Raw genomic sequence first — 27,626 nt, forward strand, 5'->3', positions numbered from 1 at the left:
ATAGAGTACAATGAGTGAAGAAAGGAAAAAAATATGGATTTTAATAGAGCATCTGGTTCAGAATAGGAATTAAATTGGAAAGGAAATTAAGGTAAGAAAATTTCCTGTGCTCCTTGCAAATTAATTACAACCTTACTTACATATAACAAATCGTGCTTTAACACCCTGATGGTATTTTAACCCATTTTTTCTCTTATTTGAATTATATATTATAATGCAAATATGAAAAAAGTTTCATTTATTAAAATATGTATGTAAATCAACTACATTTCAATTAAAAAATAAAATCAAAAAAATACATACATCTATGAAGCCCAATGTCCATGTATTTCTAATTCATCAAAATAATAGAAATAAATACCAGGTCAGCATCAGAAATATAATAAATACTATACATTTTATGCAATATCGAGAGAAGAGCTTCTAAAAGTTTAAGAAAAATGTATCTTGTCCCTTTCATGTGCCCGTCCCTTCATTTCAATCTTCATCAAATCACTCACAAAGACCAAGGGAATTCTCTTACCTCTCCTTCCACATATTTGTGGCTTAGCTCTCTGTCACACAGATCAGCTTAACTCAGTCTGCTTTATTCAGTTTTCCTCTTCCTCCTACATTTGGCCCCCAGATGCAGGCTGCACGCAACCACCTGCTGGAAGAGGAATGGTTGCAGAAGAATGCTTCTACGAATCTTTCTGCACGGTCCCTTCCAGCTCACTGATCAATGGGGTTTCTGGTGGTTTTGTGACCACAAAAATTGCCAATGGCATAGGCTGCTGAACGTCACAGAGCTGTTGGCATTTCTGTGCATCTGAAATGTGTTATCCATCTTTGTTTCCATCGTGTGTTCCAAACCTGATCCTCCATCCTTTATTTCAGGCCATGCAACAGTAAATCCTGAGTTTTTCTGATTATTTTTTTATAACAACATATTTCAAAGATTTGAAATTGCAATTTTCACAGCAGGAGCCAAGTCCCCACAGGATTTAGGCAAAAGTCCCCCCTAGCCCATGAATGTCTAACATTGTCCACATTGTCAAGAAAGACTAGTTTCTTAAGAACTAAGGTATCTGTGAGGATTGTGTTAAAGCTTATTTTAAATCCTCAAGATTAAAAGGGAATTTTTAGGTTTTCAACGACTGAAGTTAAGAGAAGTCTATTTGGTTCTCAGACAAGTGTGTCAAGTTGCATTTTGCACACTAGTCCCAAAATTATCATATTGGTCTGAGTGATTTCCATCACTGCCTTTTCATTTTGTGGTATTATTCTAAAACCAACATAGTTCATGTTATCTCAGTCAGCTAAAGACTAACGTTGCATAACAAACAACCCCAAGACTCAGTAGCATACAATATAAACATCTACCTACTCACAAGCCTGTGTTGTGGCTGAGGCCTGGCTGATCTAGGTTGGGTTCCAGTTAACTTGGTCCATATTTGGTATGCATGTCTTTCATTGTTCTGGAATCACAGAATACCACGGAATGTTCTTCTCATGCTATGCATGATTACAAAAGCTCAAGAAAGCAGACACAAACAGACTATCTTTTTGAGAGTTCAGCCTGTAACAAGTACACATGCCACTGGCCAGAACACGTTGCTAGGCCAAGCTCAAATTAGTGAGGTACGTATTACACCTCACCCAAAGTGGAAGAGGAGAAGGAGTGAACGGTTGCTGAACACTAATCCAGATTTTACAATGTCCAGTAAAATTTCATTATTTTGGATTATAATTTTAATTGTGGCAATTTTGCTTCCAAACGCCAAATCATAGCCCCCAAAATGTGAACCATAGATTCGGTTGGAAAGCTTCTGGCTACAAGTAATAGGAACTTTTATTCACACTGATTTCAACAATAAAGACATTTTTAGGAAATCCAAAGGTATTGCTGATTTTGAAGCAGGTTTTTTAGCACCCAGCAGGGCCCTCCAAATCCCCTGATTCTTTCAATTCCCTTTCTCTGCTATTTTCAGTTTAGTTGTAATATTGGTAGACTGATCTCAGAATTTACAGTAAGAGATGACAACACAAGAAGAAGGAGAAATAATACAATTTTTTTATATGGTCTGTATTGGCAGATCTAAGCTTTTTTCCAGGAAACCTCAGTAAATTTCCCCAGGTATCTCATAGGCTGAAATTGGGTTTCATACCCATTCTGAACCATTCACTTGTAATGGGAATGAAATTATCTTTAGATCAATTCTTTCTACTTTTGTCTGGAGCTGACAGAGCTGGCAAAAAGGTTAATTTTACTTTTTTGTAGGGGATGGGGAGGAAGTGAGTGGAACACTGGATCTGTATCAGAGTTTTGTAAGGACAAGAAAAAGGACAAGAAAAAAAGGTGGATATTAGGAAAGAGTATGGCCTACATTTAATTATACTCATTGTTAATTTTTCTTTTTTCTTCCAGTTTTATTGAAATATAATTGACATACAGCACTTTATAGGTTTAAGGCATACAGCATCAGGATCTGACTTACATACATCATCTTCAATCTAACGCTCTCCCAACTGAGCTATTTCGGCGCCTGACTTACATACATCATGAAATGATTATCACAACAAATTTATTGAACATCCATCACCTAATAAGAGATGAAATAAAAGAAAGAAAAAATTTTTCCTTGTGATGAGAACACTTAGAATTTACTCAACAATTTTCATGTGTAACATATACAACAGTGTTAATTATATTAATCATGTTGTACATTGCATCGCTGGTACTTATTTATCATGTAACTGGAAGTTTATACCTTTTGACGATCTTCATCCAATTCCCTCTCCCCTCGCTCCTCACCTCTGGTACTTATAGTTCTGATCTTTTTCTCTGAGTCTGTTTGTTTGATTTTGAATTCTAATTGACCTACATACAACATTATGTTAGTTGCTGATGCTTAACGTAGTAATTTGGTAATTTAATACATTTCAAAATGATTACTATAAGTCTAGTTACAATTTATCTCCACACAGATATAATTGTTCATAATTCCCCACACTCTACATTTCATAGCTGTGACTCATTTATTTTGTAATTGGAAGTTTGCATCTCTTAATCTCCCTCACCAATTTCTCTCACCCCCCACAGCCCTCCTCAGTGTCAAGGACCTGTTTGTTCTCTGTATCTAAGACTCTCTATTTTGTTACATTTCTTCATTTGTTTTGATTTTTAGATTCCACATCTAAGTGAAGTCGTATGGTATTTGCTTTTCTTTGACCCATTTCACCTAACATAATACCCTGTAGATTCATCCATGTTGTTGAAAATGGCGAAATTTCACTCTTTTAATGAGTAATATTAAATGAGTACACACACACACACACACACACACAATCTTACTTTTAGGAGAAGAAACAGCTCCTTGAGAGGTTTGATCGATGTTTCACCCAAAAGTTTTAATTGACACCCCAAGAGAAATTTGCATATATACTTTCAGGACCTAACCACAACAACTTTCAAAAGTAGGTAGTGTATTTATCAGTATTCCATTTTGCAGAGGAGGAAAGAAAATAGGATGAAGATAGCTCAAGCAGTATGTAAGGTCATTATCACTATTTAGTAGATAAGAAGACTAAGGCAGAGAAAATTTATGATTTAGCATTGGAGAAGACAATAAAAAGCACCAGTAAACACAATTTCAGAAACTTAGAGTTATACGCATGAATAATGGCATAATCTTCAAGTCCTTTTCTTCATTTCTTTAGTGGCTACAATGTGTATATCCTATCACACTGATACTTTAAGTCTTTCTAACAATAATCTAAAATTGTTCATTAAAAGGAATAACTTCAAGTTTGTAATATTATTTTATCTTTAACATATGCAAAGTTTCAGATAAAACTACTGGTTACCATTCTAACTGAAAGGAAATCATTTATACAAAACTCCAAAACTTCTAACTTTGAAAATGATACAGTTAGTATTTTAGGTATAATTTAGAGTGACAGAAAAAGAGCTATTCCTAATTCATGTTTTTAAAGAGAAAAGTATAATTCAGAGCTAGAAGGCTCCTGTTCTAAATTTAGAACATATAATCTTCTACTGTGTTCAAAAATTATTTAACTGCAGTTAATAATGTATTATTTACTCTAACATCATGTCTAAAGAATTGCAACCATTTGGAATATTATCTCTAGTCTATCTTTTCAAAGCCATGCCATCTACAGTATTTTTCTGTAGCTGTTAACATCAATTTAGTCTGCAAAATGCTAAAAAATGATTTTCTATGCTCTGCCAACTTTCTGCTCTGTGTCAGAGAAAAAAAATATCCCAGGTTTCCATGCAAGTAGCTCTGTCTACATGATGACCAGGTCTAATGATTAAATTTAGATTTTAAATGTCTGAGCAAGTCAGAGTATTTCTAAATATCAGAGGACAGGGGGAAAAATGTGGTCTCTGCTTCTATCTCTGAGGGATTTACATAATTCCTTTCTGAAGATATGTGATGGCCTTTTGTTTAGCAAAGTGTATTAACAGGCAACATCAGATGTAAAATGTGTGTAACTGGGGTGTGGTTTAGATGTGAACAAACAAGTAGCTATATTTCCCTCAATAAGAAAAGTATGTGAATATTGAGAGTGAGGGAGCTATGAGAAGGGAGAAGGAACGTTGCTGGCTGCTCTACAGTATAACTTTATTCTATAGTTTAATGGATTAAAAGGCAGATTCAGAACTTAGACTTCCTGGGTTTAAGCCTGGCTATACTACCTTCTTGCTCTGTGATCTTAGGTACCTAACAAAATATATATGTACATGTATATGTGTGTGTGTGTATATATTTCACAAACAGTGAAAAATGCACATCCCTTACTTTATCCCCCAAAATAACACTTTCTAGATATTTTTGAGAGTATTAATACATGATCATTTATAGAATATTTAGATCTGTTATAATTACCTTTTGTTATATTCAGTATTTTAAGCTTTATTAATATATTTGTTAAAGGCATATTCCAAAGTTTTACTTGAGCATTTATTACTCTTACACTAACATAAACATAAAAATATTATGGAATCTTTACAATCTACACAACTGTGGATTTAGAAGAAAAAAAACTTAGAAATTCCTGTCCAGTCATATGCAAAGTGACACAAAGTAGATTAGTCATAAATTGCACTTTCCTAATAGCATGAAAAAAGATGCCATATATACATACAGGTCAAAATTATTTGGTTAAAGGGTGCTCACTGAAAGTCCCTAGGTCACATGTTTACTTAATGTATAGCTTGGACACTGGATATTTATCATTGCTTTGAAATTATTCAACCAAGCTTTTACAAATCATATTCCTTGGATTAAAGACTTTGTTTTAAGCTCTTAAATATGTGTAAATATTGTCTACTATATTTCTAAAATCGGACAAATATGTAAATATTTAAGGTGATATTTTAACACATCTACTCTGCATGATTTTCCAAGTACTCAATGAAAACGTTCTGAATTGGAAAGAAAAACAATTGCTAGCCCACGATACGTCAATGGCATTCTTAACTGAGTATTATAACAACATATTGTCTCAGTACCAAACTTCGCTTTATGACATTTTCACCATTTGGATTTTGTTCTTAAATTTCATAATCCTAGAAGTGAACTAATTCAAAGAATGTCGTTCGTAATGCTTGATCAGGTGAACTATCTTCCACAGGAGAGCCATTAGTAATAGTTAATAGTTAGCTACATTTATTATTTTCACCTACCGGTTACTCTAAAATCCACAGTAGACATGTTTACAGTATGTGCTGAACACTTATATATCCCTTCTACGTGAAACATTTTATTCCAATTTTGCCCCAAATGCACAAAAAAGCACCTATCCATAAAAATGATTCACTAGCAAAATTTTCACAATGGGACATATATATAAAACCATGTTAATCTATTAAAACGTCTTAATACTAGGATAATATAAAGTGACTTTATCACTTTCAGTTTATAAAAATAAAATTGCTATCTTCAACATAATTTGAATGTTTTATTTGTATGAATGTATTAGCATTCTCTATTTTTCCCCCTGGTGGTTCTATTTCGTGAAGGCTCACAGGAGCAAAACTGCAGGAAATACCCTCCAACAAAACTGTTTTAAAACCTTTTTCTCAATCTTAATGCACACTTCCTGTTTCAAAGAAAGATTATGTTAATATGCCTGGGGAAAAGATTAAGTGTGTACTCTAGACTGACGGATATGCTTACCAGACATCTGCCATTGCAGAAGGCATCCCAGGGATCAAATAATACACAGCTTTTTAAAAAAAAAATTCAAGTGAGTGAAATACTTAAAAACTTGTTAGCGATGCTATTTTTAGGGAAGAGTACTTAACTAGCTCAAGTTAAATCTTTCAAAAATGCAATTGATATTATCAACACCTGGTAAGATCATATTGTTACTCCACTCATGAAACATACTGGGGCATAGGCTTTATACACAACCTATCAAAGAGGATGTGATTACAAAACCCAGACAGAATAACATTTCTTACAAACTAATGTATATCTGAATAATGGGCATATTCTTTCTTGACTTTAACTGACTAAGTATATAAAGAAATGCAAAACTTAGGGCAATGACACAATCTTAGACACAAGCTGAATATCCAAGAGGCAACACTTCAGCTTAACTTTCAGGTCTTTCTGAACTTTTCCCTTTTATCCCTCACCTATTTCTCTCTCATGCCTTCTTTTTTTTTTTTTTTTTTGTCTTGCTTAAAGTTGTTTATATAGTTTTTTTCAGTCATGGAGGGAAATTTTAAAAGATTGAGAACACAGGAAAGAGGTGGGTGGAAAAGACAAAACCTAACCATTTGTTTCTTCGAAAAAGAAACAAAGGACAAGAGTGGCAGCCAGTCCTGGAAGTGTGCTGGCCCGACCTCACACGGCCTATAACATAAACACTGTCAATGCAGTTGTCCATATTAATGGCTCCTGCTCTTATATTTATTGCCATCAGGTCACTGTCAATTTAAACAAAGAGTTATCTGCCAAGTAGCAGCATCAGTTCTGTGAAGCTGTTCATGATTGCTGTGAAAAAGTTAAAATGTTTCTGCTCCTAGGAACTTGCTTTCCAACCACATTGTGAAATTGTGAATACAAAGACTTGAATGCTTGAAGCAACCTATCTACTGAAAAACATTTCTATTCAATTCAAGTATGCTGTGAGAGTTAGGGAGACTTAAGGAACTAGTCAAACTAGAAGAGAAGTAAGAATTTCATAAGTTCTGCGCTGGGATGTGCTGTTAAAGAGAGCTCTGACCTCTGGTTTCCATAGAACTCCGTGGTGGAATTAAACCCACTCCATGTTCCAGGCTGTGTCATCTTTGATTTAATCACTTGTTTTTACTGTAGTTTAATTATTCTGAGCTATTATGTTTGACTTTGAATCAGGAGAGGAAAAATACCATTCAGCTTTGGAGTTTTTAAAAAAGGCAATCAGCATTTAAGAACTAGGCACAAGAACTCAAAAAGTACTTTGTTATTTTAATGTTGGCTAAAGGAAAAAAAAATTAAAATTTGAAACTCCTGTTATGAAAAAAATAGCACATGAAATTAGAGAATGTATTAGTTTGGAAAACAGCATGCACTGTCTTACCAATTATACTCCAGTTTCTTAAAGGGAACGACAATGACTCGCCAATCTCTACCATCATCCCAGGGAATCATGCTTCTCCATTAGCATGTCCAAAAGAGCTGGGTGTCTCAGACTCTCCTGAGGGTTGAAAGTCAGGTTGTCTTAGCACAAGAGGGAAGAAGACGGAATCCAAGGTTTGAGGAAAGCAGAAAAAGAAGGAAATCTTTTCTCTGGTGAATGAGATGGAAGAATATGCAGGATGATGAAGGCAAATTGCAGACCAGATGTCCGGTCTCAGTCAGGATGGAGACCCGGACATTTCGTGGCGCTGAGATTTGTAACTATCCAGGGAGCATGAGCCGCTGAGGAGCACATGCGAGCAAAGCGGTCTTTGATGCTGAGCAGGATATTCATCCCAATTCTCAACCCAGAGAATATACAGATTTCATTTGAAAACTCTTCCAGGTTGCAGCTCCTTAAAGGGGAACTCTATTTATGACCTCTGTCTAGAGCTAAAAGATGCCAGAGCTTGTTTATTTGTTTCAGAGAACACAAGGGAAATAATGATTTTAAAGGGACTAGAGCATTGAAGGATAGAGTCATGGACAGCAAAGCAAAGAGAATTAAGAAGAAGATATCATGGGGAAATAGAGACTAATAGGCTGTCTTAGATATTGGACAAGAATTCAAATATCAAGGGTTTATTTTAAAATTTCATTTTTTCCCCTGATGGATAGGAGTTTAGTGGCACAGTTGCTAAGGTAACCAGGGGACTTAAGACAGAGGACTTTGATAGAAATAAAGCATTTGAATATATTTTTTACTCTTTGCCCAATAAAACAACAAAAAAGTAAAAATATTCCTGCTCAGGGATCATCTACATGTGAATAGAAGAAAATATTCCAAAATGATAATGGGGCTTATCTCTGGTTACTAAAATTACGAGATTATTTAATTTTCCTCCAAATGGTTTTATAATTTTTAAATGTTTATAATCACAATTATAAAACACCTTCCCTGTTTATTTTAATTGTGCCTGTACTTCTTCCATTATAGTCATTTTTTGAGGCAAATCATTATATTGGTCTCAAATTTTTAATGCAAATTCTCTTAAAACCATCATTATTTAAAATCTGTAAATACAATACAAATTAGCTTATTAGTTTGTTAATTACTTTTTCTCTGGCAGCAAAAATAAGTAATACAAAATAATAAGGCAGTGCTTTGGGGAGTTTATGAAAACTGTGAAGTATGAGATAGTGGAACTTCTGATAAAAAATGTGTACTATCTATTCAATACAAATCATTTGTATATTCTGTCTTTTTAAGACAGTTTGTGCATTTGTATAACAGCAAGTTGGCTTTTTCTGGCAAAGTGCAAACTGTGTCCTTTTGCCTGTACAGAATAGTAATAAAAAACAGAAGAGAAGCAAATATGACCTGCACATGACATTCTTACCTATATCACTTTTATAATCCGCAATCTCCTTGTTTTCCTGTGTTTTTTTAATCACAGTTCAGTTTGTGCCGTTAATGCTATGACACCTAACAGATAAGCATATGACTTATCAAGATAAAAAGTTAAGTGTTAATCAGATATTCCTGATCCATGGCAAAGTCAATTAGTTTAACCGGCATTATTCCTTCAAAGTTTAAGTGTTAAACGTTACAGTATCTTCATAACAAGTACCTCTAAAATTGTCATAGTTTTTAAGTTAAGTTTTATGTCATTGACCATTCATGGCTGTGTTACATCATGCCATTCCATTTTTCACTATAAAAGCAACTCAAAGAGACAATAGAAATGATATTTGCAGATGAGAGGCGTATTTTATAGTTTGACATCTTTAAATAGGGTCATTTAAAGTTTTCTCTGGCACATTTATTTGAGGATCATTTATTTTCAGAGCCAAAGGGAAGCTCAGTAATGGATTTATCTAAAACTAGTGATCTTAATTAGCTTAAGTTATGCAATGCCCTCAATAAAATAAATGGCAGTTTTGAGTTGAGGCACGTTTTTGTTACTATTTTGCTAAATATTTGTGGGAAAAAAATGGTTTGAATCATTTGCAAGTTATATGAGCCATTAGTGATTATGGCCCAAGGTATTAACTGAAAGTTATTTAAGTAATTTCCAAAGCCTGTTCCACAGTAGGCCAGGCATTAATCATCTGTTATGTCTTTTATAAACATGGAAGCAATTAAGTAAAAATGTCCAGGTTTACAAAGAAGATATTATCTTTGGCAATTGTAGTATTAGAGAATAACTGGTGATTTAAATTTTGGTGAAGAATAAAAACCTTACACCACTTTATGACGGTACTTTTTTAAACTATAAAACAAAGCAAATTAAGCAAATCACAAAGGGGATTTGCAGCAATATTCACAGGACTAGAAAAAAAATACTTGCAGTACCATAGTAAATAAAACACAATCTCTTTTTGAAAAAGCAAGATAAGATACACATGAGTATTATTAATTTTGGAAACAGTGTTTGGGGAAAGGGTACCAATCTTTCGATTCTGAATGAGACTGCCATAGTGTAACAGTGCTTAATTACTATTTAAAAGTACCAAGTTTAGGGGTTCAAATTCTGTTCATAGGGAGCAAAATTTTAAGAGTGTATTAAAATAGAAAATTGGGAAAATACCCGCTTCTAAAGAGTTAGATTAAAATGAAACGATGTGAAAGAGTTTAAAGCTAAAGATACATGTTACCGAGATCTGCACCCAATTAAGGAAAAGACAACGATATTGACAAACAGGCAAAAATAGCAGAAGAGAAGCACAATCAGTGATGAATACTGAACAAATCTAAGAACTTGGATGCACCAAATTAACAGGCATGAAATTAAAAACAGGGTTAGCCACTGAAAGACAAGCCAATAGAGTTCAAATTTCATTGGCATGTTTTAGCACAGTATCCTTGTTTCACCCTACACAAGAATACCTAAATTTTAAAATGGAGAATTTAGTCAGTCCAATCAACATATTAACTGATTGATAGGGAAATCCTCATCCTTACTCACCTCTTACATTTTACATCTCCATTTATATGTTCAATGATCTATTTATATAACTTAAAAGAAAATATTTGGCCAGAATAATACTTTCATTAAAAAAAAACAACTATGTAAGTTAAAAACCAAAAGCATGTTTCAAAGCAAACTTTCAATTTGGCACAGCAAACTATTTGCATTAATAAAAACTGAATTTTTTGACATCTATAGAGAAGCCATAAATTAATGATATTTTAAGGAAAAAAAACTGAATAATGTAGATGAAAACATAATAGGCAACAGCTAAATCATCGTCTGTAAAGTTTTCATTATTTGTAGGCAAAGAATGTCAAATTAGGTACTCAAGATAGAACTTAAAGAGCTATAAACATTTTTAATTAAAAAATGAAGGCAATATTAAAAACATAGTTATAAATTAACAGAAATAGAAAAGGCATTACTACATCTAAGATTTTACTTCTTAAGCCAAAATTTGACAAAAATAACTTTCTGGAAAATATAATCAAGAATAAAAGAACAAAATGGTTCTAATTCACATCCATCAGCAGCATTTTAGGTGATACGCAAACATCAGATTTAAGGGGTGAACTGTTGAGAAATAAATTACCATCTCAGCTTTCTATTTTATTAAAAAAATGTTTTTAGATACTTAATGTGAACACAGATAATGCTTCTTTGAAAAGAAAATAGGGTTAGTCTTGAAATCTAACAAGCAGGGATGTTACCAAAAAGTAAGTAGGTGTAGAAAATAGAAAATTCTGTATACTTTCTGAGGGATGTATTTTGATGGTTGTGTTCAATCTTTGTATATCCTGCAAATGTATACATTTGTACTTATAGAGATTTCAGTGTGAGTTCAAATTTGGTTTGCCTAATTCTAGAAGGTTGCTTATTAAATTGTATAATGCAGCTTTAAAACAGGCATTAAAAAAAGATATTAAGTAGAATAGTTGCTCTCTCAGAGTATAGTTTTACTGTAACTAAAGCTACTATTGTACCAATGACTTCCATTTTTGTATTGTGGTCTTCAAAATTCTATTCTCAGCCTTCTTGTAGTTTTTCTTTCTAGACCACCATATCCACATTCATTATTTTAATAGAAACACTGATAACTCCTGATCATCATGACCAGCTTAGACCTTTAGTACCTTTGGATTCAACATTTTCAGTGGGAAGCCCTCATAATACCTCACTATTCTACATAGCTCCACTAGAACCGAGTACTAACCCACCCCCCAAATCTGCGTTTCCTCTAGTGCTTGCTAACTCAGGAAGTGTAATCGCCATTCTCCCAAGACAGGGATCTGTCAGTTATCTTACATGCTATTCTTCCTGTTACCAATCTAACAAATCAAATTAAATTTAGCATTGTATTTAAAAACATCATCTTCTTAAGCTATTTTCCAATCCATATCCCCACTGCAATTGCCAAGAACATCTTAGGTGGTTATTTTCACTCCAAGAGCTCAAATTCGTACTTCTAATTTATCCTCTAGACTGTTCCCACTGTTAATATTTCTGTCCTTAAAGGCTACATCTAAGCTCGACAGCATCTCACACAAGTCCCTCCACTATTTCCCCTTGTTTGCCTTTATACAAATTTCACATCTGTTCTCTCTTGACCCTCTGCTCTAGAATTAGCAAATTGCTTTTTGTCCTGGTACCATGTTTTTTTCCATCTCCCTGAGAAATTGAACTTGCTGTTTTTCCTGACATAGCCTCTTCATCCTTTCTTGTTATGCATTTTTCAAGGCTGCGTAAGCATTCTCTATAACCTCCCTTTAATTTCTTATAAACTGAATAAGTTGCTCATTCTTTCACATAAACCATCATACTTCCTCTATTGCATGCTCTTCTTCTGCTATGTTTGATTATGTGTTAATTGACTTCCGTGTAACGTTTGGCCATCAGATGGATTGAGGCTTCAGTATACATTTAGGCAACCCAATAGGAATAGTTATAAATAGGATACTGGATGTTGAGATTAGAGAAAGTTAAAATGGGCAACGAGTGAGGTCTTTTCAAGTCTTGAGAGAAACAAACATAGTTGCAGTTAAGGCAAACTTAACTTAGACCTAAACTAAGGATGGTGTTCGGAAACTACAGCTGCAATTATGTGCTTTCACATGAACTCATCACGTACAAAGCTCAGGTTATGTTCAGGTTCATGTTTCTTTCTCCAGATCTATACTTTCTAGCACAGTATTTCTTACCATACATCTGTGAAAAAAAACATACTGCTGTAATCTTACTGTACACATTTTTCTCTTTGGTGAGATGTCATGTGAAGAGAAAATTCCCCAAAGAACATGAATTCAGAGTGCTTTAAGACTTTATTGCAAGTCAATTTTAAGACATTTAAAATTGGCTTTTATTGTACTAATCAGAAAATCTTTGCAAGTATTTGCATATTTTTTCCATTGAAATGCCTTTAGAAACAAATTTGTCTTCCCTTATTTTAGCATATTTTTTATATGTTAGCTCTCTAAAAACTCTGTTGTGCTTTGTATTAAATTTGTTTGTTAGCTTATTTGTTTTTATAATTTAAAAAATCTATTTTTATCCCTTAGTATGATATTTTTACCACAAATAAAAATAATTGCACCCCTTGTTCTCTTAAGTATTCAAACTGAAGGGGAGTTGTCAGGAATAAAGGGAATTCCATTTCATTTATTTTATTTTAAATAAATTATTATAACATTTTTCAAAAGTTCTTTTTTTTTTTTAAGTTGGTCCATGGTAGGCAGTATAATGATCCTCAAGAGCTGTCCATGTACTAATGTCTGAAGACTGTGAATATGACACCTTACATGGAAAAAGGGCCTTTGCAGATGGGATTAACAGTCTTGAGATGAAGAGACTATCGTGAATTATCTGGGTGGGCCCGACAGAGTAATAAGGGTCAATATAATGGAAAGAGGAAGGTAGAACAGTCAACGAGAAGAGATGCAACAACAGAAGATGTCAGAAAGGGAGATCTGAAGATGCAAGTGACCTCTAGTAGCTGGAAACAGATTCCTTCCAGCTTCCTGAAAGAATGCAACCCTGTCAGCACCTTGACTGTAGGACTTCTAGCCCCCAGAACCGTAAGATAGTGAATTTCTCTTGTCCTAAGCCATTAAATTTGGGATAATTAATTTGTTACAGCAGCAATGGGAAATTAGACCATGGCCAATATTGGAAATGTTTGGGATCACGGAAATAGTTTTGCAAAACATAGACAAGAGAACTACTATGTATTAAATACTTCAATGTATCAGGAATAACAGAGGTTTCATATACACTTTGCAAACATTATCTAATTTTATCATCGAAATTTTGTGAGATAGATCTCATGTCCAGTTTTTCAGCTAAGATTTGGTAATTTGAATAACACTAAAAAAAAATTCACAGTTGAATGATGGAACTGGTATTCAGAAGCAATACCCTTGGCCTTAAAACATATTGTCGTTCTAATGCACGTTTGACCAATTTTAGATCAAAATGATTTCTGAATCTGAAAACATCTGAAGGAACACCATCACTCCTGGCTTATTTTCATTATAAAGATTATTTTTATTGAGTAGACTTTTAGGTATTTTTGTGATTCATAAAGGGTACTATATAAAGTGCCATGTTTGGATTTCGTACAATTTATGTGTCTGACATCATTACCTGGAAGCTTATGTTCCTTTCTCTTCTCAAATGTTTCCTCCCTTACTTCATGTATGTGACTTCCAAGTCATTTCATTTAATACATTCCAGCCTGAAAAAGAGCTCAAGTTAACGGATACATATATATTGGCTCAGTCATGCCTGGATCCCAGTTCTGCCACCCACTAATAAGCTGTTCCCTGTTGTGAAGTCAAAATGAAAAGTGTAAAACACATCAGAAACGTGTTCTGTTACAACAGCAAATCTGAAATAAACAGAATCTTTTTTAAAAAGCAAGACTGTAGGAGTACGGAGAGCATTTTGTATATGATTTTAATACAAGAAATATTTTCCTGGTAAAACCGTATGTGGTTTACCAAATACATAAGAGACAGCAGAGGAAAACTGTGAAGAGAGCTGTGTATACATCGTGGGGCTCTGATTTAATCAGAATTCCTTGAGCTTTGGCTCTTGAGATTTTTCATCAAAGTGTTACCTTTGAGATGAGCAATACAAACGAATGGGGATCTATATTTCAGCACGTGCTGTATAATATTTAATATAGCATGATCATGGAATAAAACTTCCAGGTTAATCAATTAATCACTGAACTGTCAAAAGGAAATTACACCTGACACTTGTTAAAAATGACAAGGAAGAACTTATTCAAAATTTTTACAACAGAGGTCAAGTCAATAGAGAAGAGAGATTCAACTTAATGCCACTTAAACAAAAGGCAGAAGGACTTTAAACTCCAGGTGGACTAAAGGAAAAGTACTGGAGATCTTAGAGGAGGAATGACCTATATGATTAGGCCATCAGTGTTTGCTAATTGGTGCTTATCAAAGTGAGGCTCTTTCTCTCCCACAGAGAATGGGAGATAGAGGCCTTAGAATGACTACATTTCAAAAGGATGGTCCCAGGTGCTAGAGAAAGACATTCCTGTATTGCAGAATATTATATTATAAAAAGGACCGAAATAATTTACATTTCAAAGTTTTCTATAGTAAATGCTCAAAGAAAAGGGAGGTCAGGAGCTTATGGTCAGGAAGTTTAGTGAACCAGAAGAGAATGGGAAGGCGCTCTTATCAGTGTAGATGGCACATAATTTGAGCAACATAATTATAATACTAAAAACATTAAATTTATCGTGAACACGTTATAATGTCTTCTTTAGGATACAAAATTTGCTTCAGAAATGTGGTATTTCAGGACTTTCCTTTTTTCCTGTCTTATAAATGTGTAAAAAGGCCAGTGAGTAAATACTTCTGTTAGGAAGATGATGGGTCACATTTTTCTCTAGTTCAAGAACATAATGCAGAAGAAAGTTCTGATTTTTTTTATAACATGACAACGTTTTTTGTTTGTTTGTTTGTTTTGTTTTGTTTTTTGATTGCTATAAATGCTGTCATACTGAGTTTTGAACAGTTTGTGTTACGGAAACGACAGGCCAGTCAAGAAACAAGCACCACTCGGAGGGCTGGAGTACTCAGATGTATTACGCCGGCGGGCTCAGAGGAGCTTCTGCTCCAAAGCTCTGAGCCCCTTCAAGATGTGCACATGAGGTTTTATAGGGTAAAGTACAATTGGGGTATTCGGCCAATAGGCATGGAACAGCTTTAGCAGCATTATCATCACAAAAGTGGAGGCGGGGAGGCAGCAAACCAACATTCCAAAGCCAGATATGTATCTTTGAAAATCCAGCTGGCTAGCAAAAACACATAAACAGCAAACCAACACTAATTAACCTAGATTTACAAGTTAGTCTAGCAGAACTCAGATCAGTATTCCAATACTTAGATTTGTGAGTTATCTTGTTAGACCAGCCCAGCTTTTCCTTCACATTTGGAAATCTAATTCATACCATACAGGCTATCGTGAGGAGTACAACTACACAAACTAGGTAATTCAAACAATAATGGTGATGATTTACACTTCCAATCCTTTTTAAAAAATGTATCAACACAATATTTGGTACCATCAATTATACAGTTTTGCAACTCTAATTTATTTTTCTGTATTTGTAATCAGATCAGCAACATGTTGACATGACTAACAAAAAAAAAATCAATCCAAGCTTAGTATTTTAATTTTTGTTGGTGAGATCATGCAAATTAAATATTTTTAAAGTGATTTGGGTAAGAAGAGTTCAATTATTTTGCTTGTCTATTGTGAAATTATTAAAACTGGTAATGATAACAGAACACTTTAAAAAAAGAAATAAGTTGTATAGAAATTTAGAATACGTTATTTCGAAGTAAACCCTAAGAACTGTCTGGACACTTAATTTCCATTAGATAATGCATTAAAAAAAAAAACACCAAACAAAGGAAACAAACAAAAACTACAGATACTTTTGTTACTCTAAAAGGTAAAGAACCTGGTTCTTGTAGTACCTGAGAGACAAGTTTACAGTTGGGAGATGGAGAGTTGTGTAGGAAAAGATTTCAAAAGATTTATTTTAAAAAAGAAAAAGTGCACCTCCTAGAATGAGGGGCGGGCTAATCCAAGTGAGCAAAAATGGAGGTTTTTGCCTCCCCTTTCTCTTATACCCTCGCTTAGAGATGGTCTCTTGATTGATTGATGGCTCTTGGCCCTGGAATGTTTAGTCATGTTTGGTCCCTTTGCGCATGTCCTTACCGGTGGTGTACACAGAAAAACCCATGGTGGGGGTGGGTGCTAAACTGCAATGTTAATTATAATACAATGAGCATTGGGTTGTGTTCAATCTTTTCTGCTAACCCCCAGTCATGGCTGTCAGGTTTTAACCAGTTTCTTGCTGGCACTCATTTAGAAGTAAAGTCCCTTTATGCTGGAGCCGGGCATAATGCCATCTTCTGGACCATCCTTCCTCTCCTCCACCTATCCGCCCAGTGCCCCCACTTACCTAACTACCTAACCCTTAAATTCTTCTAGCACTAAGGAGAAAATAAGGGGGGAAAAAATCACCTCTCCAAATTCAGTGCTATTCTTGGCCCACTGAAAGGGAGCAAAATTTGCCACCCCAAAATATGTATCTTTGGCATTAAGATTATTTTGAGATGGTTACTTTCAAGAAACTGCAGGCACAGGAGATGCTCTGAAAATCAAGCAGAAGTCATCCTTCTGTAAGAGACATTTAAATTTGTAAGGAAAATCTCCATTTGTAAATATGTCCCCTCTCTGTAACAGGATGACTTCATCTCTGTAAACTTATCAGAGGAGAAGGCATATACTTAAATTTGCATAACAAACACACTATTGTTTACTGTGCTTTGCCTGATAACCTCCCATAACTGACAGACTGTCCCCACACACAACATCTTCCTTTTGCCTTTAGCTGAAGATAGTATTTAGGGTCAGGGCTGGCTTGGGCCATTTTAGGGAGTTACTCAGTTTTCCTGGGTCTCGTCCATGTATACAGGAGGTGTATGTGTTATTAAATTTCTGTTTGCTTTTCTCTTGTTAATCTGTCTTTTATTACAGAGGGTTTCAGCCAAGAACCTAGAAAGGTAGAGGGAAATTTACTTTTCCTCCCCCCTTACCCCTGAGATTTATTGTCTATCAGAATAAAATTAGTATGTGCTTTGAAAAGGGTCCAGATCATCTAGCTGTAGCATTTTCGAGGTTCTTATGAATAAGACTGAATTGAAGACATCAAAGGTCGTTGGAGGAAACGACAATAACAGTGCTATGGTAATATTGATAATGAGGCATATAATGAACTGGACTTCATTCTGGAGATTCTCAACGACCAAGAAGAGAATTGCAAATGTAGTGGAAATTTAGAGAAGATTAGTCAGGGATGATGAGAAAAGACTGTTTTAAAAGGTAAAATTTCAGGTTGGTTGCAATTTAGTGTAATGAGATTCTACTCTTAAGTGAAAATCCATTAAACGACAGAAATAATTTAAACAACGAGAAATTCTATGAGATGAGACAGCAAAGCCTATATATTCGGAAGGGGTGGTTTTATCCTGACTTTAGTTTCTGAAAACCATAGCGAATCTTTTTCAACCATTAGTCGATTTTCATCAATTTGACCGATGTAAATAAGTCAAATAAACCAAGAACTCTTTTTACTGCACTGAATTAATTCATTGTTAAACTTCTGTTGACCTATTGTGCAAATTAACAGGTATACTTTATAATTTAAATGTGTAAGTCTGAAGAATTTGCCGAATGTATTTGCTTTTCAAACTTACTTTTTAAATTTTTGAGTATATAGTGATATTTCTATCTTCACAAAGAAAATAACTATAAAACAACCTTTGAAATGTGACAGTAATAGTTAATCTATGTAACTCTTTGTTGTTAGAAAAATGTCTATAAAAACCTCTTTGAAAAAGCCACTTTTCCACTGACAGTGTGGTCTCCAACCATAATAAGCAGGGACCTAGTTCCACCATTTATCATCTGTATGAACTTCACCTAGCCTATTACCCTTTCTGAATTTCCGTTTCCTCACTGGTGAGATGGTGATAATCGCCATTCTCATAGGGTTATTCTGAGGAGTAAATGAGATTATTCAAATTATGCCAAGTTACGGGAATGGGGCTTAGGAGACAGACTATTTACGAAAGCCCACTGGTATTCATCAATGAAATACATAACAGCAAGTACATTCAAAAGCATTTAGCCCTTATTATCATTTACAGATAAAGAAATAAAAGATCATAGGGCATAACGATTTATAAAGGTTATACAATTTGTTGTAAATCATGGCCATATTAAAATCCAGTATTCTTAATGTGTATATTGGTGCTTAAAAAGGATCTCTTTAAAAATTCTACTAAGTAAACAGCACTAACTATAGTGGTGATAAAAATAACATGTTGCTCTAAAATGTGTTTCAACACTTTCTGCCTCCACTTCTGAATTCTCAGCATATTTATTGAGTCAAATTCCAATTTCTGGTTCAAGGGTATTTTACATTTCATTTTTTTTTTATATTCTGAAAAATAAGTAAAAGTTTGAAACTAATGTCATGAAAGCTATGTGCCTACTTGCAGATTATAGTTTTATTATCTATTTATTGTCTATCCTTTCTTCAGGAAAAAAAGGAGTTAATAGAGTAAACATACATTTATTTCCCTGCATACATTGAAATGCTGAAATAATTTGCAATAACAAGAATCTAGAAAGAAAGCATGTAGATTAATCACTTTCGATATCCTGGAAGTGTTCCTTTTACACACACACACACACACACAATCTTGTAATCAATATTTGAGTAGAACAAACTTAATTGGTAGTACTTTTTTTAAAAAGCTCATTGTGAGGGAGATACTGGGGTAAGTGAAATTGACTCCCCCTAAAACTAAGTTCCCCTCTGAGTTAATGACCATCCTCTCTAACCAAAACTATATTCCCTTTCTTATCCTGTCCCTGTTCCCTTAAAAAAAAAAAATTGGGGATTGAAACCAAGCAGGGCCCTGTGAGGTCCTCCCAGGTCCAAAATCCCCACCAGGTTCCCGTTTCTTATCTTTAGAAAAAGGTGTTAGTCTCCGAGGCCTTCCCTGAGTTCCAAAGAGCAGACTCAAGCAGGTGACCAATTAGGGAAGTGAGGGGAAGCAGAAACAAAGGCAAAGCAGTCAAGCAAGAAAAGTAATGACATCTTCAACAGTAGCTCAGCAATAAAACAGAGACCTAGCTTCTTCTCAAGGAATATACACAACTGTCTGACACATATCTTTGAACTGTTTCACAGACACTAAGACCTCCCCCACCCAGGTGGAGGGTGATGGCTACACATTGACCACAAACATGTAGAACCCAGACTTGCTGGAACCAGGCTGATGATTAAGAATCCTGAAAAATCATCGTGCTACCTCACCACCAGTCAAACATAATAATGTCTTGCATCTCACAACCTTCACCCCAAATGTTGCCTTGAAAAACCGTTCCCTGAAAGCTGTTGGGGAGGTCAGATTTTTTGAGCATGAGCTGCCTGTTCTCCTCGCTGGGTTCCCTGCAAGAAAGCCTGTGTTTTCTTTTACCACAATCCCATGTCAGTAGATTGGCTTTGCTGTGCACCCAGATGAGCAGAGCCAAGTTCAGTTAACTACTGCAGTTTGAAGATGTTTCTTTCATCAGTCCTCCCTGCTCTTTTCTAGTCAGGATAATTCCAAAATAATTCATAAAGTTGGGCATAATTTTTCAGTTATGGGAATGGAATATTCAGTGCTATAACTCCTAATTTCATGAAAAAATTGAATCATAGTGTGTTGTATCATTTGGTAGGGTTCAAATATTTGCCTCTGGGAAATAGTAATGTTCTGCTTATTGGTTTAAATGTCTTGCTTAAACAAAAATAAGTAGAACTTACATATAATTATAATATATAAAAATAAGCATTTATCTAATTCTTTGTTATGTGTTTAAAATCTCTATAATCCCTTACCAATGAATATAATAAATATCACTTAATTAAATAAAAATTATTTTTATGTATTATAATTTGGAGTGTTTACTTGTTAATAGTTAATTACGTCTTAATTAAAATCTGCAATTTATAAGATACGCATTCTTACAGAATAATTAATTATAAATACAAGGAAAGCAAAATTATTTTACTTACAAGTTAATAATTATTAATGCATTACTATCCTTTTTTTGATTGAGATTTTGTTTCAATGTTTTTAATAACATATTCTCATAGGGTTTCCAAGTGAAGTTAGGGACATTATGAATATAAATGATCTCAAAGACCATTGTCAATAACAAGTATTATTTTCATTTAGTTAATGAAACAGTGTTCTTGTGGTTGGCAATTCAGAGTGAAGAGAGAATACGTAGTTATGTTCTCAACTTAAAAATGATAACTGACTCCTCAGAAGTCTTACTAAAATATTACTTTGTGTGTGGATTCCTTCTGGGCCCCAGTTACTGAAAGTGTGAGCAGCAATTTGGTAGAACACTTTCTCTTCTGCAACATAGAATTGTGGCCCAAATTTCAATAATATTTTCTTTTTATAGCAACTCTTTAGTGTGGTTGAAATAAGCTCCATTTTACAGATTAATCAGTGTTGGGGGAACAAAATTTCCATCAATCCTCATTTACATTACAAAAAGGAAGCTTGATTTTTTTTCCTCAGTCTGTTCAAATTACTAGAAAATGACATAAATGATCAGAAAAGAAAATATTTAATTGACTATTTTATGCAATATTTTAAAAATCTGAAGTAAACTATGAGTATTAATTCATGCCTAGTTTGGTTTTCTCACTAGTCATGTGAAAATATGTCAGGTACATACACCTACTGCATATATTTATAACTTTTATTCCATAAGAGATCATGTCCAAGAGGCTGTCAAAACTGAAACACCACTAAACACCCACATGCAATGAAAATATATTTCTGATTTATTGAAGAAATCTTGTTCAATTGTCCTAAAACATTAAGCTCTTCACACTTCAAGCGGTCTCCTCTAATTATGTTTTCATTAACTTTGGATTTATAACATAAACTGGTCTATTGGATCAATGGGAGGATACTGGAAAGCCAGTTGAGAACACAAAAGGCAAGTTGGATAGGGCATTTCAGACCTCAGATAAGGAAATATTTTTCATGTAGTAATGAGGGAAAAAAGAAGTATACAATATAATGTCTTAATTAATGTATGTATCTCATTAGTCTTAATTACTGAAAGCATTTGTGTAGATCTCCCCTAAGGAAAATAATGGTCTATTTCTGTGATGAGTCAGCAGGGGGCGGTAGGCATCATGGAAAGATGAATGAAGAAGCTTGAACAAACTCTTCCAATGAGTTCTCTCGCAAACTCTTCTAAGAACAAACCTGTTTCCAACAAATCACTTTGCTATTTCTTTGTAGTGCTGTTATACACCTGGTTTGGAAATGAGCTATTTCACTTCAATAATCCATATAAGTAAAAACTCACTAGGATATCAAGAACCACATATGTAGATTTAAACGAGCCCTTGTCTTGATTTGAGCAGCTTAGAATCTTACATGGGGGGGGGGTACTCTCACCCAGTCCCTCACCTAGTAAAGATATTTATCCGTAAATTTAAATTTTATATGTATTTGAGATTAAAACAATATTTAGAATAGGCTACTGCAAATCTAAGATTTTCTTAAATAAATTATTAAAATATTAAAAACACTGTACTGTCTTCTAGTCTAAAAACTGCTTCAATGAGGATTTTTGCTTTGCCTTGTTTTGTTTTCTGCATTCCGCTTAAAATATAGCTCTATGTGGTTACTATGCGATAATGGAGGCTGATTGTATGATAGAGCTGCACAGTAATAATTTGCAATCTGTCATGTGTGAAATCTTGCACTGAAGCAGATAAACCCAGGCTGCTGAAGTGTGCTCCGTATCACTGCATTGGGTGTAATAGCACAGACTGTATGACGGTATATAATAAAAAACACTCTGTTTCTTCTATGATTAGAAATTGGATTACTATAAATTATCACTCTGCCAAATGTTTTAAAGATTTTTTATAAGTTTAACTGGAACTTTATACATTGATTAAAATGATCCCCCACAAAAGTAGAGAATCTATTAGGAAAAACAAAGTTTGTTCTACTAGTTATTTTTTACAACCTCAATACAGTCTGAATACAAGTCATGTTCACTTCCACCCATTATCTGGTTTCCTTCTATTCTGTAGTAAATATGGAAAAGATGATGAGGGGAGGTTACAAAGGAGACAGGCCATGACACTCACACGCTGAATAACATTATCATGATTCTTATCTCCAATGAAACTAGAAAATTGAAATTGTTCTGCTAAATGACCCTTATGTAAAATTAAGGTCTTTTCCCCAAATGTTGCAATAAAAAATTTTTTCCAAGAGTATCATGCCATCTGTCACAACTTATGTGTCACAATTTGGACACATAAGATGTAATGTGCTGTCATCAAACATTTTTAACTGTTCCTATTGTTAAAATTTTTGCTAGGTTTTATTGAGTAATCAAAAAATTATCTTTATGTCTATATTAAAAAAAAAAAAAACCAAAAAACCAAAACCCAAACCAAAGAATCAGCTCTGTGTGTGTGCATAAATTTTATTCACATGAAGTATATTTGAAATTTAACCAAGGGAGGTATGAAATGCAAAATGTGGGAAATTAGTTTGGCAAGAAGGCTTATAGGTTGCAAGGCTGGTTGAGAGAATGTAGAATTTTTATGGAATGGGAAAGAGGTCACATAGTTAATTAACATTAGTTTAGGATGAAACACATGAAAGAGTCTGCTTGCTCTTTTCTTCTTTTTTTTTTTTTAAGGAAGAATGGAATAACTGGCTAGGATGCCAAGGCAAAAAAGAAGCCCTAGTCAAAAAGAGCTTATATATAAAGATTCATAAGCAACCTTTTACAAAACTGTATGTTTTCAATCAAAAAAAGGAAACAAGTTACAAGAAAAACAAAGTATTGATTAACAACTTACTTTTCTGAGTGAAAAATCTCTATCAATCCCGGATTTTGTGGTGGTATCAAATTTCTTAGCTATGGAATAGAGCAGTTGTTGCCGCAAAACAGTTATTAACAGTTATTAAGCAATACTATTAGTAATGATAATAAAAAAATTACAATTTCTTGATCTGAAATGATGTGCCAGGAACATTTCAAAGCACTTTACACATACTGTCTTACTAAATCCTCATGACAAGTCTTTGGGCCTGATAATTAATTTCATGCCTATTTTATAGATGAAAATATTAAGGCAAAGAGTGGTTGGCATGCCCAATGTTCTGAGAGATAGTAAGTCATAGAGCTAGGATCTGAACCTAAGAAATTTGAATTGAGAAATATAGACATAATCATTATCTATAAACCTATTTATTGAGAACTTGAAATAGTTAACAAACTTACGTTCTGATTTGGTTGCTAATTAATATTTTGGTCATTAACATGTTACTAAACAGCATTTGGTTATGTAAGTCAAAAATTTATTTCAACACTAAAATCGTCTATTTCTATTAATTAACACACAAGTAATAGAAATAGGCTCTTTCCAACCATGCCTGGAGGTTTTCAATATGTTAACTCTGATGAAGTTGAATGAAATGATTGATGAGATTTTATTTCACTAAACAAAAAACTATAGAGAACTGCATAAGATCTGAAGAGGCTTTGGTTGTGGTCAAGCTGTTCATGTGAGGGGAGGGATGAAAATAATTTAGGTGAAAAAAAAAAGAGTAGAAGACACAAATACATACTGTCAGCATTCTATCTTCTCTAAATTGTTAGTTATAACATACTGGTGTATTTCCCCAATTCCCTTCCTTTCACTTTCTTTATAATTTTACTATTATTTCTGTATTTTCTTTTCATCCCATAATATTCTCACCTGCTTGAGATCAAGGTCTTCAAGTCAACTATTGGCCAGCAAAAGGCACTGAATGATAATGAAAGAGAAGTAACTATGTACCACAGTCTGTGCTAAATTATTGTATGTTCATTAGTTTCACTTAATCTTTACAACAATACGGAGTTCTGGTAAATAAGTTACTAAAACTTTTTGTGCCTCAGTTTTCTCATCTGTAAGACTGATACAATTATAGACCCCAATAAATGCAGTTATTACAGGAATCCGGCAAAGACGAATAATTAAATGGCTACTGTTTGTATTTCCAGACCTAAAAGTAAATGTAAATTAAAAGATATCAGTAGTTTACTTCACCTTATGTACTAAACATATGTTTGCATATTAAACATGCTTGTAAAATTTATCTTTGCTTTGGATTCTGTTTCAGTCGTATATTTAAATCTTTACCATTTTTGCTAGGAACACATATAAAAATTTAAATTCAATACAGGAGCTTATTTTTACACATGCCTTTCTCTAACATGTACCAGTAATTGCCAGTTTCAATTGAAAGTAAATTCCAATGTCACATAACGTTGGATATTAAATTTGATAATCACATGGTAAAAAGCACACTCTATTGTAAATTTGTGTGGGTAATGAGACAAGGAGCAAGACTGGGTTTCGTGATCAAAGGGCACTTTAAATCTTTATAAGGAGAATAATAAGTAATTTAAAACATAAAGTTTAAGTAGTGGTTTATAGATAATTTAGTATATGTTATATGTTCTTATAAATGGGAGTTTTACAACTCATTTGATTGCCCTCTACAGCTCTAGCTTTGTCCAGCTATTGAATATTCAATATTCTTATCAGACAGCATTTCACTCCTGCATAAACCAGCTGCAAAGAACACATTCCTTTATGACGTAGCTGACATTCTATTCATTTCTACTTAACTTTTAGTAAGTTTAAACCTATATTAAATTGAGTATGTATTGTGTCTATAAATTTATATTTCTTGTTATTAAGTAGTTATAAGAAACTGCTATCAATATGTGTAGAATTATAAATAACAAGTTAGTTCAAGCAATCAACAACCACCTAGTATTTGTGCAAAATCCATAAGCAAAGTGATGCTAAGGACCTAGAAGGGTAACCAAAATATAAGATGGTGTCTTTCCCCACCAAGACCTGGAGAAAATAAGAGGAGACCAATCAAGAGCTAAAGAGTAACACACTGATTTTAAGTGTAATAGAATTCAGAGAATAAGAGCTCACTGTGGGCTGACACACAATGGGAGAGGTCAGGAGTGAACACTCAAGGAGAAGAAAGAAATTGAAAAGAATAAGACTTCCTGGGATTGAAAGGAATCCAGACCAAAGGAATCCACACAAATTTGTAGTTCTTGAGGTAACTCACAAGATTAGACACCAGAAGATGACCTAAGCAAGCCCTAGAGAAATCACTGGGGATCAGTAAAGGGAAAGACAGGCAAATTTTAAAGGGAAAAAATGCCTTAGAATTCAAGAGATGAATTCTCAGTGTAGGTACAGAAGGTCAGCGTTAAGAATCGTTAAGAAAAAGCCGTCATTGGTTTTAGAATGAGTATTAAAGTTTTAGCCTGTAGAAACAGAAAATAAGACAGAATTTTAAGTGAAAATTTAAAAGAAGAAAAATTGTTAAGTACAAAAAATTGCAAAAGGGAAGAAATACACAAATATTATTTATTTTCCAAGAATGGTTATAATCATGATTAGTGGTTAAACAGAAGCTATTTTTTTTTATTTTTCAGTTTTATTATTGTTTCTAAATTCTCTAGAGACAATTAAAAAAAAAGATTTGAGTTAGCATTTCAGCATTTACCACCATAAAAGGTAGTTGCATAATAACTGTGCTTGAAGAATTTGCCTTCTTAAAGTGTGATAGGTACACAGTTCATCTCCAGTTTCTTCCTGAGAACTGAGGATTGACTGTGTTCAGGATCCTTTTAACAGAAGCTATTTAAGTGCCACTTCTTCATACACACTTAAAATAGTACTATTATCTTTCATTTGCATAGGGTTACATAATTTGTTACTGAAAACTTTGTGTTTTCATATTCAGAATAATTTTAAAACAACTTTGGGAAATCAAGGTAGAGTTAGTTATTATTTCCTTTTACTAAATTTTTGAGAAGAGGGATATTAGTACCAAGATATTAAATGTTTTTGATCATAATAACAAGGCTTGCAAGTGTCAGACAGAACTCAGAACTTTTTTTTTTACTGATTTTAAAGATACTGCAATTTTTATACACTTCAATGATTTTTGAACATTTTGCAGTTGCTTGGCTTTGCAGCACAGCAATTCATACACTATACTGTACAGAATTACCAGCAAGACTGGAATGATGTACTAATAGAAGGCACTATCATGCTTATTACATTATCAGAGAACAAAAATACGGTAAAGACAATTTTCACTGTGCACAGCCTAAAGAGAGGAGAAAAGGGAGGAGGAATGTGTTGAGCAGCCAGTCATCCCTGTACTGAAGAGGAGCAGGTAGAAAAATCTTAGATATGCAGCTACTAAATCTGGTCTAATATTTAAGACCATACATAGCATTTGAAGTTCTGAGTTTTGTTACTTAGTTCATAACTAAGTTATTTCCTTCTGGAATACACTTGTAGTCTTGTTAAGGTTTATGCGTACACACACTGGTCACAGCAAGCAGATAAAATGCCCTCATCATTTCACAAACTATGCTCTACTAGAAAAAAAAAATGAAGGATTTTTTTCCCCCTGTTGCCTCCTTTTGCAGATGTCAGCGTTAATGACAGAACTCAGATCTTCTCAATTCTAGTTGTATTTTTTTTATCAGTATACTTCATTTGTTCTCCATTTGTTTATGAATGTGTTTGCCTGTATTAAATGTATTATAACTAATACATACCCATGTAAAGACTTTGTGTGCACATTATATACACACATAATGTGTAAATTTTCAATTAAAAATAAGTGCTTTAATTTTCTTAACTTTAATTTTTAAATTGTTAAAGATTTAGTAGCTTTTATTTATTTTTTAAACTGCTTATTGAGGTATGGCTGACCTGTCAATACCTATACATATTTAATATATGCAACTTGATGATTTGGGGCATAAGTATACA

This window comes from Vicugna pacos, chromosome 24 (assembly GCF_048564905.1).
Source record: "Vicugna pacos chromosome 24, VicPac4, whole genome shotgun sequence".
Classification (NCBI taxonomy): Eukaryota; Metazoa; Chordata; class Mammalia; order Artiodactyla; family Camelidae; genus Vicugna; species Vicugna pacos.